The following is a 12871-nucleotide window of genomic DNA, read 5'->3' on the forward strand; positions in this document are numbered from 1 at the left end:
TTCATGAAGTGAAACAAAAATAGACGTATAAAATCTCCATCTGGTTTCATTTTATCTTCTCCCATTAAGTACAGACCTATCTATATCTTGGACGTTTTTGGTTTTTTTTCTTCCTTTTGCTTTGTTTTATTCCCCTATGTTTCTAACTTGTTTCTAACCCTTTAAGAAGCAAGCTTGAAATTATGAGTTAAAAATAATATACAAAGTATAAAAATATTAATGTTCTATTCTCTTAGCAGTGTGCTAAACAAGAGAAAAAGTGACAAACTGTGGTTGATGTAAGTGATTTTAAAGGACAGTTACAAGAATTATACTAGTTGGAGGTACATATTGATCCTATTAAAAATATTTCCTATGTTAATGGCTGCATAGTTGTCCATAAGAAATGATATTTCCTATTAGCTTTTTGCTTTTCAATATTTTATAGAAAGGATGGTCTTTACATGAGAAAATCAATGATTCTTACTGTCATTATGTATTGACACTTATTCTGTTCTAGACATGATGTGTAGAGATTTACACATGTTATCTCAAGTGATTATGAGACCAAAAATCTATTTTGCCTGTACAATCTTTAAATAGGAGACATTGAACTCAGCGAATACAACACATTTTCTAGAAGGCTTGTGAGTTCGGAATGGCAGTTATTTCATTTGCTGTCTGTGTGTCTCACGGGTCACCCTGAAAGCACTGACTCAGCTTAGCATGCCAAAGTGTCCCCACTGGATGGGGACAGGGAGACTTCTCTGAGCTAAGGAATCATGTTCTTAGGATGGATGCAGATCTATAACTTTGAAGTGGAATGCCCACCATGACAAAGACATGTTATTTTAACCCCTTGTGTTCATCTCGTTATATAAAATTATGCTCTTGATTTTGTAAAAGGATATGAATTTGAGATACTTCAGCCTAGTATTACAGCCTAATAAATATCCACCATGACAACATGAAGGTTAATCTACCTGAACATGTGTGTTAATCTTTATTTTCTCCTAATATTCTAATCTCAACTATCTCTATTGTAATGTAAGTGACCTTTGTGTATAACTGGATTTTATTTCAATATCATTGACTTATTTTAGACTATTAAAAACTGTCATTATATTTAAAGTATATTTATATATGTTACAAATGTACTTTATAGTATACTATTACAGTATATCTTTATAATGTATATTTATTTGTAGATAAGATGTCTTACGTTTTCCCAACAGCATTTCCTTGAGAAAGGAAGAGTGGGTATATTTCCATTTTAGTTATGAACACATTGAAGAGAACAGAAGGCAAATGGCATGCCCCAGGGTAGAGATTTCATTGGTGAGAATGAAGATATGGGAGTGGTTTCGTGGTCACGTCTTGGAAACCGGTAGCACTAGCAGCATGGCAGACCAACTGACTGAAGAGCAGATTCCAGAATTCAAAGAAGCTTTTTCACTATTTGACGGAGATGATGATGGAACTATATCAACAAAGGAATTGGAAATGATAATGAGGTCTCTTGGGTAGAATCCCACAAAAGCAGGGTCACTGAGCTTGATTAATGAAGTAGATGCTGATGGTAATGGAAAAACGGACTCTCCTGAGTTTCTGACAATGATGGCAAGAAAAATGAAAAACACACAAAGTGAAGAAGAACTTAGAGAAGCATTCCGTGTGTTTGATAAGGATAGCAATGGCTATATCAGTACAGCAGAACTTCGCCATGTCATGACAAACCCTGGAGAGAAGTTAACAGATGACAAGTTTGATGAAATGATCAGGGAAGCAGGTAGTGATGGTGATGGTCAAGTAAATGATGAAGAGTTTGTACAAATGATGACAGCAAAGTGAAGACCTTGTACAGAATATGTTACATTTCTTGTACAAAATTATTTGCCTTTTTCTTTGTTTATAAATTATCTCTAAAAGGTTTATTCCTACTGTCAAAAAAATGCATGCATAGTAACTAGGACTCCATTCCTCCATGTTTTTTTCTCTTACCTTACAGTCATTGTTCTGAAAACTTATTTTAGAAAATTGATCAACTAACACGTTACGTGTGGCTTACTCTGGATATATCTAAGCCCTTCTACACAACTAAACTTAGATGGAGTTTGTCAAAGGGGGAACATCTGGGTTATGCCTTTTTTTTTTTTTTTTTTTTTTTTTTTTAGTTTTCTTTAGAAACTGCAGCATGTTGTTGTTGCAGTGTGGAGTTGTAACTCTGCATACACAATTGACAGTCAACAATATGTACCTAAAAGTTGCACTATTGCAAAAGGAGTGTATTATCCAGGTACTCATACACTATTTTTTTTATACTGCTGGTCCTATACCAGAAACATTTTGCTTTATTGTTACTTGCTTTTTAAACTTTGTTTAGGCACTTAAAGAAAATCTACTTATGGCAGAATTTGCCTCAAATCCATTCCAAGTTGCATATTTGTTTTCCAATATAAAATAACAATTTACCTCCAAAACCCTCAAAAGACAAAACAAAAACAGAATGAAGATATGAAAGCTCAGGGCTCCCGAATTCCAAATCGCTTTGCTATGAAGTCATAGTATTTCGAATAAAACAAAATGATGTAAACTACCTGAACAAAATATGTGTTTGTGGAGCAATGCAAAGGTAATATATACTGGTAAGCCATATGCTTAGAATCTTTGACGAAAACACTAGAAGAAATTTTGTGTGTGTGTGTGGAAAACAGCTTTGAAGTAAATGTTTGGAGGAAATCTTCCATAGAACAGATACCATAAAATTAAAACTTGTAGTCATAGGGAACTGGTTATTTTTGTTTACCTTTTACTTTTGATTTCTCGCTGGCACATAAATAGGAACTTTCAGTTCTAGGTGGGAGCAACCCTTTCAATAACTCGAACCTTTGGTAGCCCAAGCATGTTTTACTGAAGCACATTTTCACAAGAGGTAATAATTTTTAAAAAAATGTACAAATATTTATTATTCTTAGGAGTTGCTTTGCCTTCCAAAATAAGTGAAAGCTTTACAAATGAGTATTCAGTGCATTGCTGAGATAAAGTTGTGGTCAAACTACATTTCTCAGTGGGGAACTCCTTTTCTTCTCAGAGCTGGAATGAGTTCAAAGAACTGGAATAACCAGGAAAGAAGATGAACCAACTGATTTATAAATGAAGATTAAAGGATACATTATAGAGGCCAAATAAACAGGCTTTGTCTAAGCTGTGTGTAAGAGCATGACAGGATTAGAAGCACACGTCACTGAAAGTTAAAAACATTAATGAAAATAATTACATGGTACAATAAAATAAATGTAGTACTGAAACAGTAGAGAATATGAGGAAATGTAAAACAATACTAAACTCATCAAGTAGCTTTGCTATGGCCAAGAATTACTACGTTACAAAAGGAGATCTCTGGGGTAATAGTGGAAGTTGTTTTATGACGACAGACAGACTCAATAAACCCAGACCAACATGATGTAGTTTCTTACTCGAGAGTGAGAAAGAAAAGCCATGCTGATTTTCCTCATTAGGATAATAGATCATTGTGGCTTAATTCCCATGAGATTCAGGAATTTAAAATTAATTATTGTCAAAGGTCATGGCTTTGCCTTTTACAATCACAGATTCCTGAGTATTCAACAGATACGTTGGAATACAGAGAACATAATTATTTATTGTTGTATAATAAATTCACAAACACATAGTGGCTTAAAGTATCAATACATATTTATTATCTCCCATGGTCTGGCAGATCAGGAATTGACTAATTTGGATGGATGATTCTGGTTTAGGGTCTCTCAAGATGGTGCAGTCAAGATGGCGCTGCAGCGGCTGGGCGGGTGGCTCACGCCTGTAATCCCAGCGCTGTGGGAGGCCGAGGCGGGCGGATCACGAGGTCAGGAGATCGAGACCATCCTGGCTAACATGGTGAAACCCCGTCTCTACTAAAAATACAAAAAATTAGCCAGGCGTGGTGGTGGGCGCCTGTAGTCCCAGCTACTCGGGAGGCTGAGGCAGGAGAATGGCTTGAACCCGGGAGGCGGAGCTTGCAGTGAGCCAAGATCGTGCCACTGCACTACAGCCTGGGCAACAAAGCGAGACTCCAGCTCTAAAAAAAAAAAAAAGGAAAAAAAAAAATGTGTCGCTGCATCTGCAGTCATCTGAAGGCTCGGCTGGAGCTGAAGCCTGGAATAGCTCATTTATATGCTGGGAGGCTGGTACTGGCTATTGGTAAGAGGACTTATCTTGCCACTTGGACTTCTTCATAAGACTGCCTGTGTATCCTCATGACATGGCATCTAACATCTCCCTGAAAGAATGATCCAAAGAAAAGGTAGAAGCCACCATGTCTTTTATGACCAGACAGATGATTCACAAATCATCTGTAATATCCTACTGATTTCACAGACAAACCCTGTTCAACATGGGAGGGGACCGCAGGAAGGCATGAAGACTAGGGGATGAGAATCTCTGGAGGTCACTTTGGAGGCTGGCTACCGAAAATATTTGTGCCAATTTTAATCTATTTTAAAATCGGATATTATTTTCTTTTGCAAAATAGTTCTTTCCCAATTCCCCCATAAGAGCAAGTGGGGCACTAATCTCGGTTTTCATAAAGTTGTTGTCATTAACCTTCCAGGTGCAGAGTAGTTGAGATCTGTCAAAATGGTTCACACCTCTCAATAATTATCATGTACAACATTCTTATTATGCTCCATATAATCCTCACAATGATCCTTAGCTCAAAATAATGGATAGGGAATTGAGGCAAGAAAGGTTAATTAATTTGCCAAAGTTCACATTGTTAGTAAGAGAGTGAAGCAAATATAAATCCCGACTGAAATATCAGAGCCATATGGTGAGGTCAAGAAGACGGGAAGAAACAGGAGGCAAAAATAAATGGGAGCATTTGGAGTGCATTTCACAAAAGGACTATTACAAAGATGTACACAGGGTTAGAATCTATGGCAAAAGATACTTCAGTACCTGGAGCTAGGGAGAGAGGTAAAACATACCTTAGGGATGCAGGAATAAAATGATTGTAGGAATTTAGAGAGAGCTAAACTGAGAGCACCTTTGATAGGAATTATGGACTTTATTAAAAAGACATAGTCCGTATGAAATGTGTAGAGAGATAACTATTCTGATATCATTCTCCTCTCAACCATCCTGTGACTCCTCCTAGTCAAAAGCAACTAGAAATCAGAGGCATGGAAGCCCTTTGATTCAGTATTCATATGGGTTAGGTAAAAAACAGTAGAGACTGGATCTGGAAATACTCAGCACATCCTCTATTATCCACTTTTCTGTATACTTTTCAATCAGCTCAGCTAACTTCACAGTCCTGAATAGAATTAAAGAACTGAAGATCAGGGAGGATAATTCATAGGTTAAAGTTTCTAGAACTAGAATGTGGTCAAACCAACACTCAAATATAAGCATGAGGCTCCAAGACACTTGGGGGCATTTTTTTGTAGTTCCAGCATGTTCTTTATGAAGAGTCGGGCTCCTGGAGAAGACCGAGTAATCCAGAATTAGCTACAGTTATTTCAGACTTCAGTACTGTTTCCTGCTGCCATCATTGCTGTCACTGTCACCAACCTTCGCTTCCTTTCCAAGTCAGTCATAACGAGTGAGGAAATATATTAGTGGGTCCATCTTAATACTGTGTGTGATCTAACAGTAGCCGTATAGTTGGTGGATTGAGAAGGTTACACCAGTGAGGAGTGGTGACTAGTAATAAAGCCTTCCATTTGTAATATATTCTTCTTTGTTCCATTGGCAAGTCTATAAAACTATGGCTGGGGTTTGTTCCCAAATTCCAGATACCTAGCACAGTATCTGGTATGTATTAAATGTTGATGAATGATTAAAGGAATGAATGGACAACCAAACAACTCCAACTATATCTTATCCCCAGCTTTCTTGGTCAGACCCTAGCTAGACCGTAATGCTACCACCACTGCCACCATTATCGTTATAATCATTTTAAATTATATTTGATGAGCCCAGAAAGGTTGAGGTTGCAGAGAGTCTTGGCTGTGCCACTGCCCTCGAGCCTGGGTGACAGGGTGAAACCCTGTCTCAAAAAAACAAAAAATAAATAAATAAAATTATATTTGTGCACATACGAGACACCAGGCACTTTGCTAAGCACTTTGTGTTATGATCTTACTTATTTCTACAACTTTGTAAGGTTTATTACCTCTCTTTTGCAGATGGAGAAACTGAGATTTAGCAAAGTTAAATTAATTGCATAATATCCCACACATAATAAGTGGTGAAAATGGAATTTGAAGCCAGTTAGACTACCTCTAGAGCTTTCACACTGAACTACTCAACTGTTCTCTGTTCTCATCTCTGTTCCATGAGCTCATCCCTGACCTTCAGGCGTAAATAATCGATTATCTAGGATGTATTCCTGTTTGTTATATTTCAAATTGTCACTCTTAGCATGGCCTTCCTCCTAATACTTTTCTTCCCTCTGGAGAGTACCTCTCTCAGCCTTTCTATTCTGTTTTGTTACCAAAGATTACTTGAATTATCCTTGAGTCTAAGGTCTCTTTTGAGCACAACACTGGACATTCTATAAACAATCTGAAGCACGAACCTCTAAATTCACTTTATTCTCCCAAGCTTCTAGATCACTTGGACCCAGCTTTCTTCTTTTCTATGGGCCTGGATCCCAGCATATTCCACATTCAGGATTGCCCAAGGCATTTCAATAAGGGGCACTTTCTTGCTTACATTTTGTTTTGTTTTATTTTTTGTAAAACAATTTAAGAAATTAAAGCATCTGAAGAGATGAGAGAGAAAGTGCCTATACTATTGCTTTACTAGCCTGTTCGTTTTCATGAAATTAGAATAAAGCATTGGTAGAATAATCTCTTCAAGAGTATCTTAGTTACCAGAGCCAGACACATTTGCAAATGCCTACAGTTGATATACCTGTAGTTGAGTTTAGTAATCCTAAATTAAATTTGTTCATCACTTTGGTTGAATCTCTCCCTAGGAGAGAGAGAAAATATCATCAGTCTCCATGGCATCACACCTCTTTTTTTTTTTTTTGGCTTTTTATAGAGTCAAACCCAATTTCCATTCCTCACAATGATTCAGGCTGTGTCTATACTACGCCAACACAACTGGTTAAAAAAGGGAAAAATTCAGCGTAATAATGGTAAAGTTCAGTTAACAAAAACCTAAATAAAGTAAAATTCTATATATTTAGGAGTCCCTTAGAATTGAGACCTTCCAGATTCTTAGGATTTTAACTGTTAATATTAGACATATATACTTAAAAAATTCTATTTTTTTAGAAATCCTTCTAAAATGCTTAAAAGTTTTATATTACAATGATACTGAATATCAGATATCTTCAAATACAATACATTTCAATATGAAACATCTAGTAATACTAGATAAAACATAAGAAACATAACCAGATGTCAAAAATGAAAGGAAATCTAGAAACCATAGAATAAGCCTCTACTTACTGTTGGGATGTCCTGAGAATTTGGGTTTAATGAACAAATTGGAAGAGAAGTCCTTGGGTCCATACAAGGTGGGGAGTTGGGTCTGACACCCTCAAATAAAATCTTTGAAGGATTACACCTTCACTGAGAGAGTACAATAGAAAGAGTCTGACCACCAGCAAAGGGATATGGCACAGCATCTTGCTTTTCATATTGGCCCTAGATTGGAGGAAAGGGGACACAGAAAACTCTCCTCTGAGAGCTGATAACAATCACCTAACTCTAATGCGAATTTGGCATCCAAATTTATACTACTTGAAAGGTCCTAGAAACCACATGCCAAAAAACAAAATCAGCATGTACGCATGGATACAAAGACAACAGTCCCAGGTTAATGCCCCTGACAGAGGTTAAAATGTTCTTCAGATGGGTTTTAAATCAGGCCACAAACATGAATCTCTTTCAAGCTAAGTAAGTAAATAACAGAAAAACAAACAACAAAATAAACAAACAAAAACTTTAGAACTTGCTACTGGAAGAATGACAGATGGATCAGCAGCATGAGCATCACTTGAGAGCTTGTTAGAAATGAAGAATCGCTCACGCCTGTAATCTCAGCACTTTGGGAGGCCGAGGCAGGCAGATCACTAGGTCAGAAGATCAAGACCATCCTGGCTAACACGGTGAAACCCCATCTCTACTAAAAATACAAAAAATTAGCCAGGCGTGTGGTGATGGGCGCCTGTAGTCCCAGCTACTCGGGAGGCTGAGGCAGGAGAATGGCATGAACCTGGGAGGCAGAGGTTGCAGTGAGCCGAGATCGCACCACTGCACTCCAGCCTGGGCGACAGAGCAAGACTCTGTCTAAAAAAAGAAAAAAAGAAATGAAGAATCTTGGATTTCCCCTAGACCTACTGAATCAAAATACTCACTTTCACAAGATGCTGCGTAATTCAACTACAATCATCCCTTGATACACTGAAACACTGGTTTCCAGACCTCAATGTACCCAAGTTCATGAATACACAAGTCTCACAGTCAGCCCTGTGGAAGCTGCGGATATTAAAAGTTGGCTTTCTATATGGGTTTGTCATCTTTTGAATGCTGTATTTTTTAATCCACATTTGGTTGAAAAAAAGACTCATTGTATTAAGTGGGCCCACAGAGTTCAAGCTTGTATTGTTCAAGGGTAAACTGTGTACATTAAAGTTTAAATGCTGCTCAAGGAAACAAGTCACCACAGGCAAGATCTTGCATAAAGAACATATTAGACTTCCAAAAACCTTTAGTAGAGGAGATAATGAATGCAGACTAAAACATAAATACATTTAAAATTATTTGAGAAAAAAAATGGTCTAAAATAGGTAAAACAGAACATGATAACACTGAAAAAAAACTAACAAGATATAGAGAGAAATGGGCCAGGCGCAGTGGCTCACGCCTGTAATCCCAGCACTTTGGGAGGCCGAGGCGGGTGGATCACGAGGTCAGGAGATGGAGACCACCCTGGCTAACACGGTGAAACCCCATCTCTACTAAAAATACAAAAATTAGCCGGGCGTGGTGGCGGGCACCTGTAGTCCCAGCTACTTGGGAGGCTGAGGCAGGAGAATGGCGTGAACCCAGGAGGCGGAGCTTGCAGTGAGCCGAGATTGCGCCACTGCACTCCATCTGGGCGACAGAGCGAGACTCCGTCCCCCCTCCCCAAAAAAACAAAAACATAGAGAGAAATGGAAAACATAGGTATTTAATGATAAACTCAGTATAAATTTTAAACACATAATAAGGCATAGCTGAAGAGGGAATTAGTGAACCAGAATGTAAATCTCAATAAATTATTTATAATGTAATACATACAGGCAAACTGTATAAAATATAAAAGAGAGATTAAGAGATACTAAGGATTGAATGAGAAGATCTAAGAAATGGTTTTTTTTTTTTTTTTTTTTTTTTTTTTTTTTTGAGACGGAGTCTCGCTCTGTCGCCCAGGCTGGAGTGCAGTGGCGCGATCTCGGCTCACTGCAAGCTCCGCCTCCCGGGTTCACGCCATTCTCCTGCCTCAGCCTCCCGAGTAGCTGGGACTACAGGCGCCCACAACCGCGCCCGGCTAATTTTTTGTATTTTTAGTAGAGACGGGGTTTCACCGTGGTCTCGATCTCCTGACCTTGTGATCCGCCCGCCTCGGCCTCCCAAAGTGCTGGGATTACAGGCGTGAGCCACCGCGCCAGGCCTAGAAATGTTAAAAAGAAATTCTAAAAGGAGAGAAGAGGAAAAACATGGGGAAGGCAATATTCACCTAGAAAATAAATAAGAACATTTCAGAATTGTTTACAGACCAAATTTTAGATTCTAGAATCACAATAGATATGAAGCAATATAAATACAAAGAAATTCACTATTAAATGATTAGTAAAGAAACAATAAAATCTCAAAGATAAAGAGAAGAACATCAAGAGAGAAAAAGAGAGGTTACCTACAAGGAAGGTTAATCATATGAATGGAAAATTTCTCAGCCCAGTACAGTAGCTCACACTTGTAATCCCAGCACTTTGGGAGGCCAAGGTGGGAAGGTCACTTGAGGTAAGGAGTTTGAGACTAGCCTGGCCAACATGGTGAAACCCTGTCTCTAATAAAAATTTAAAAAATTAGCCAGGCATGTTGGTGCATACCTGCAATCCCAGCTACTTCGGAGGCTCAGGCAGGAGAATCACTTGGACCCGGGAGGTGGAGGTTGCAGTGAAGCTGAGATCATGCCACTGAACTCCAGCCTGGGTGACAGAGCAAGACTCCGCCTCAAAAAAAAAAAAAAAAAAAAAAAAAAAAAAAAAAAAAAAAAAAAGAAAAGAAAAGAAAAGAAAATTTCTCAACAGATCAGAAGAGGACTATCTCTAAAATGAAAATAAATAAATAAATAAAAACTCTCAACCTCAAATGTCATGTCCCATTAGACACTAACTCCAAGATAAACACAAAGATTTTTTTCAAACATCAAAGCCTGAGATTATTTACTACTAGCAAATGATACTAAATGACCCTCAAGCCTTGCTGCAAACTGTGTCTCTTGGGCCACGACCAGCAGCGTGGACATTATCTGAATGGTGTTAGAAATGCAGTATCTCAGGTCCCACCTAGGACTTCTCAAAGTTTCATGGCTGTAAGTCACCTAGTGATCTTGTTAATGTAGGGGTTTGTTTCCTTGTTTGTTTGTTTTCAGAGAAAGGATCTTGTTCTACCACCCAGGCAGGAATTCAGTGGCACTGTCACAGCTTACTGCAATTCAAAGTCTTGGGCTCAGGCAATCCTCTTGCCTTAGCCTTCCAAGTAGTGAAGACTACAGGCACACACCACCATGCCTGGATATTTTTTTAATTTTGTATGTGTGTTGCAGGGAGGGTGTCTCACTATCTTGCCCAGGCTGGTCTTGAACTCCTGGCCTCAAGGGATCATCTGCCTTGGCCTCCCAAAGCACTGGGATTATAGGTGTGATCCACCATGCCAAGCCAGTTTCTAATTCAATAGATCTAGGCTGTGATATTTTTACATTTCCACTGAGCTCCCAGGTTATACCCATACTGTTGACCCAGCCACCACATTTCAAGTAGCAAGACTACTTAGGAAGAAGGATAATGCATCCACCTGGAAAGAATTAATTACCAAGACAACCTGCTGAGAAAAGAGATGGTAAACATGTGGGTAAATCTAAACCAATGTGCACATAAAACAACAGCGAGTAATTTGATAGGTTAAGAAAAGCAATGCTGAAATAAAGTACTAGAAAACAATGATATTTAAGATGAATATTGAAGATAATAAACAGTTTAAGGTCTTTATAATATAAGGGGGAATATTATTGATTGATCTTTAACTTTGTTAAGGAAAGTAAAATATATTCTATATCTTTCAAAGCAATAAATGGTAAGTGTGTAATATACTTTATTAACTTTTTATTAACAGGTACTAGTTTATCTCATCCCACAATATTCTTTGAATTAAATATTTTTGCTGTTCACAACCCTGCTGCCCTTTGTGATTCTTTTTGTTTCTTTTCTCTTTAGTCTCAATTTTTAAGAAAATATAGTCTATAAGAAATGCCTCCATTTCATCATTACCCACATCTTAAATCCATGCCATCTGGCTTCTTCCTTTACTGCGTTAAAGAAAAAAGCAAACAAACAAAAAACACTCTTTTTTTTTTTTTTTTTTTTTTTTTTTGAGATGGAGTCTCACACTGTCACCCAGACTGGAGTGTAGTGGCGCAATCTCAGCTCACTGCAAGCTCCGCCTCCTGAAAAAGCCCTCATTTTTAACAATCACCACTGGCATCTTAGTTAAAACAAAAAAAAAATTCCAACAGCTCATTCTTTGTTAATCCTTATCAATTGTTGTAAAGTCTTCCTATTCAAAGTGTAGTCTGTGGACCAGATCATTACTGCCATCTAGGAGCTTGGTAGAAATGTAGACTCTCTAGACTTATCTCTGGCCTACGGAATTAGAATCTGTAGTTTAAGAAACTACCCAGGTCATTCTTAGACACGTTATTGTTTGAGAAGCACTCAGGTAAAATATTTGACATCGTCGAACATATACAAGTGTTAACATTTTCTCTTATCTTCCACTTTCCTTATTGACTTCCTAATTTTTAAAAATTGTCTCTAACTCATTCCCTCCTTTCATCACAAAAAAGCAGGTATTCTTCAAAGTCATTAGTTTGGCCCTTACTTTTACTCCTATTTTCTCCCTCTTGATAATCTGCTCCAGTCAATTACTTCCATTATTTTCTTAGAGAAGAATCACCTAGATTGCTTCTTAATAAAATTTCAGGGCCTCTCACTGGGGCTTCTAAACCAGCATATCCAGTTTGGGACCCAGGAATATTTATTTCTAAAAGACCTCCCCCCACACACTACCAGATAATTCACATGCAGCCAGGACACACATTTTTATTTGGGAAGCAGTACTGTTGATTAAAAGGTAGTTCCAATGTAGGTCTCTAAAACTGACTGCTTCCTTAGTCATAGTAGGCTGGGTAGAAACAAACCCCCAAATACCATCGACTTAAAGAAAGAAAATCTTGTTTCTTGTTTGTTTGCTTGCTTCTGTCACAGTTCAGTACTGAAGATGGCAATGCCGCCCCTGGATGTGATTCAGGGATATGAATGTCTTCCTTTGTCGGGCTTTGTTTTCTCAATATGCTTCACTTCCAATTATGTGAGTTGTGCAGGAAGGAGAAAGAAGTAGAATGATGCGTAAGTTTCAACAACAGCTCTGGAAATGGTGTACCTTGCTTCTGCACCTATTCCTTGGGCAACATGGTCACATGGCTGCAAATAGTGCAAAGCATGCTGGCAAGTGTGCCCTTTGTGTGCAACAAGGAGGAGCAGCTGGAACTGGCGAGCATCAGCTGGTCTTTCCCACACTGCTCAATCTTTGGT

General features: G+C 38.2%; 1 pseudogene; it reads left to right on the forward strand.

Annotated features, from left to right (window-relative positions):
• LOC105469073 (calmodulin-1-like) overlaps positions 1-8845 on the forward strand; it is a 45084-nt pseudogene extending 36239 nt beyond the window's left edge.
• Positions 8846-12871: the final 4026 nt, after the last annotated feature.

Source organism: Macaca nemestrina, chromosome 17, assembly GCF_043159975.1.
Source record: "Macaca nemestrina isolate mMacNem1 chromosome 17, mMacNem.hap1, whole genome shotgun sequence".
Taxonomy (NCBI): Eukaryota; Metazoa; Chordata; class Mammalia; order Primates; family Cercopithecidae; genus Macaca; species Macaca nemestrina.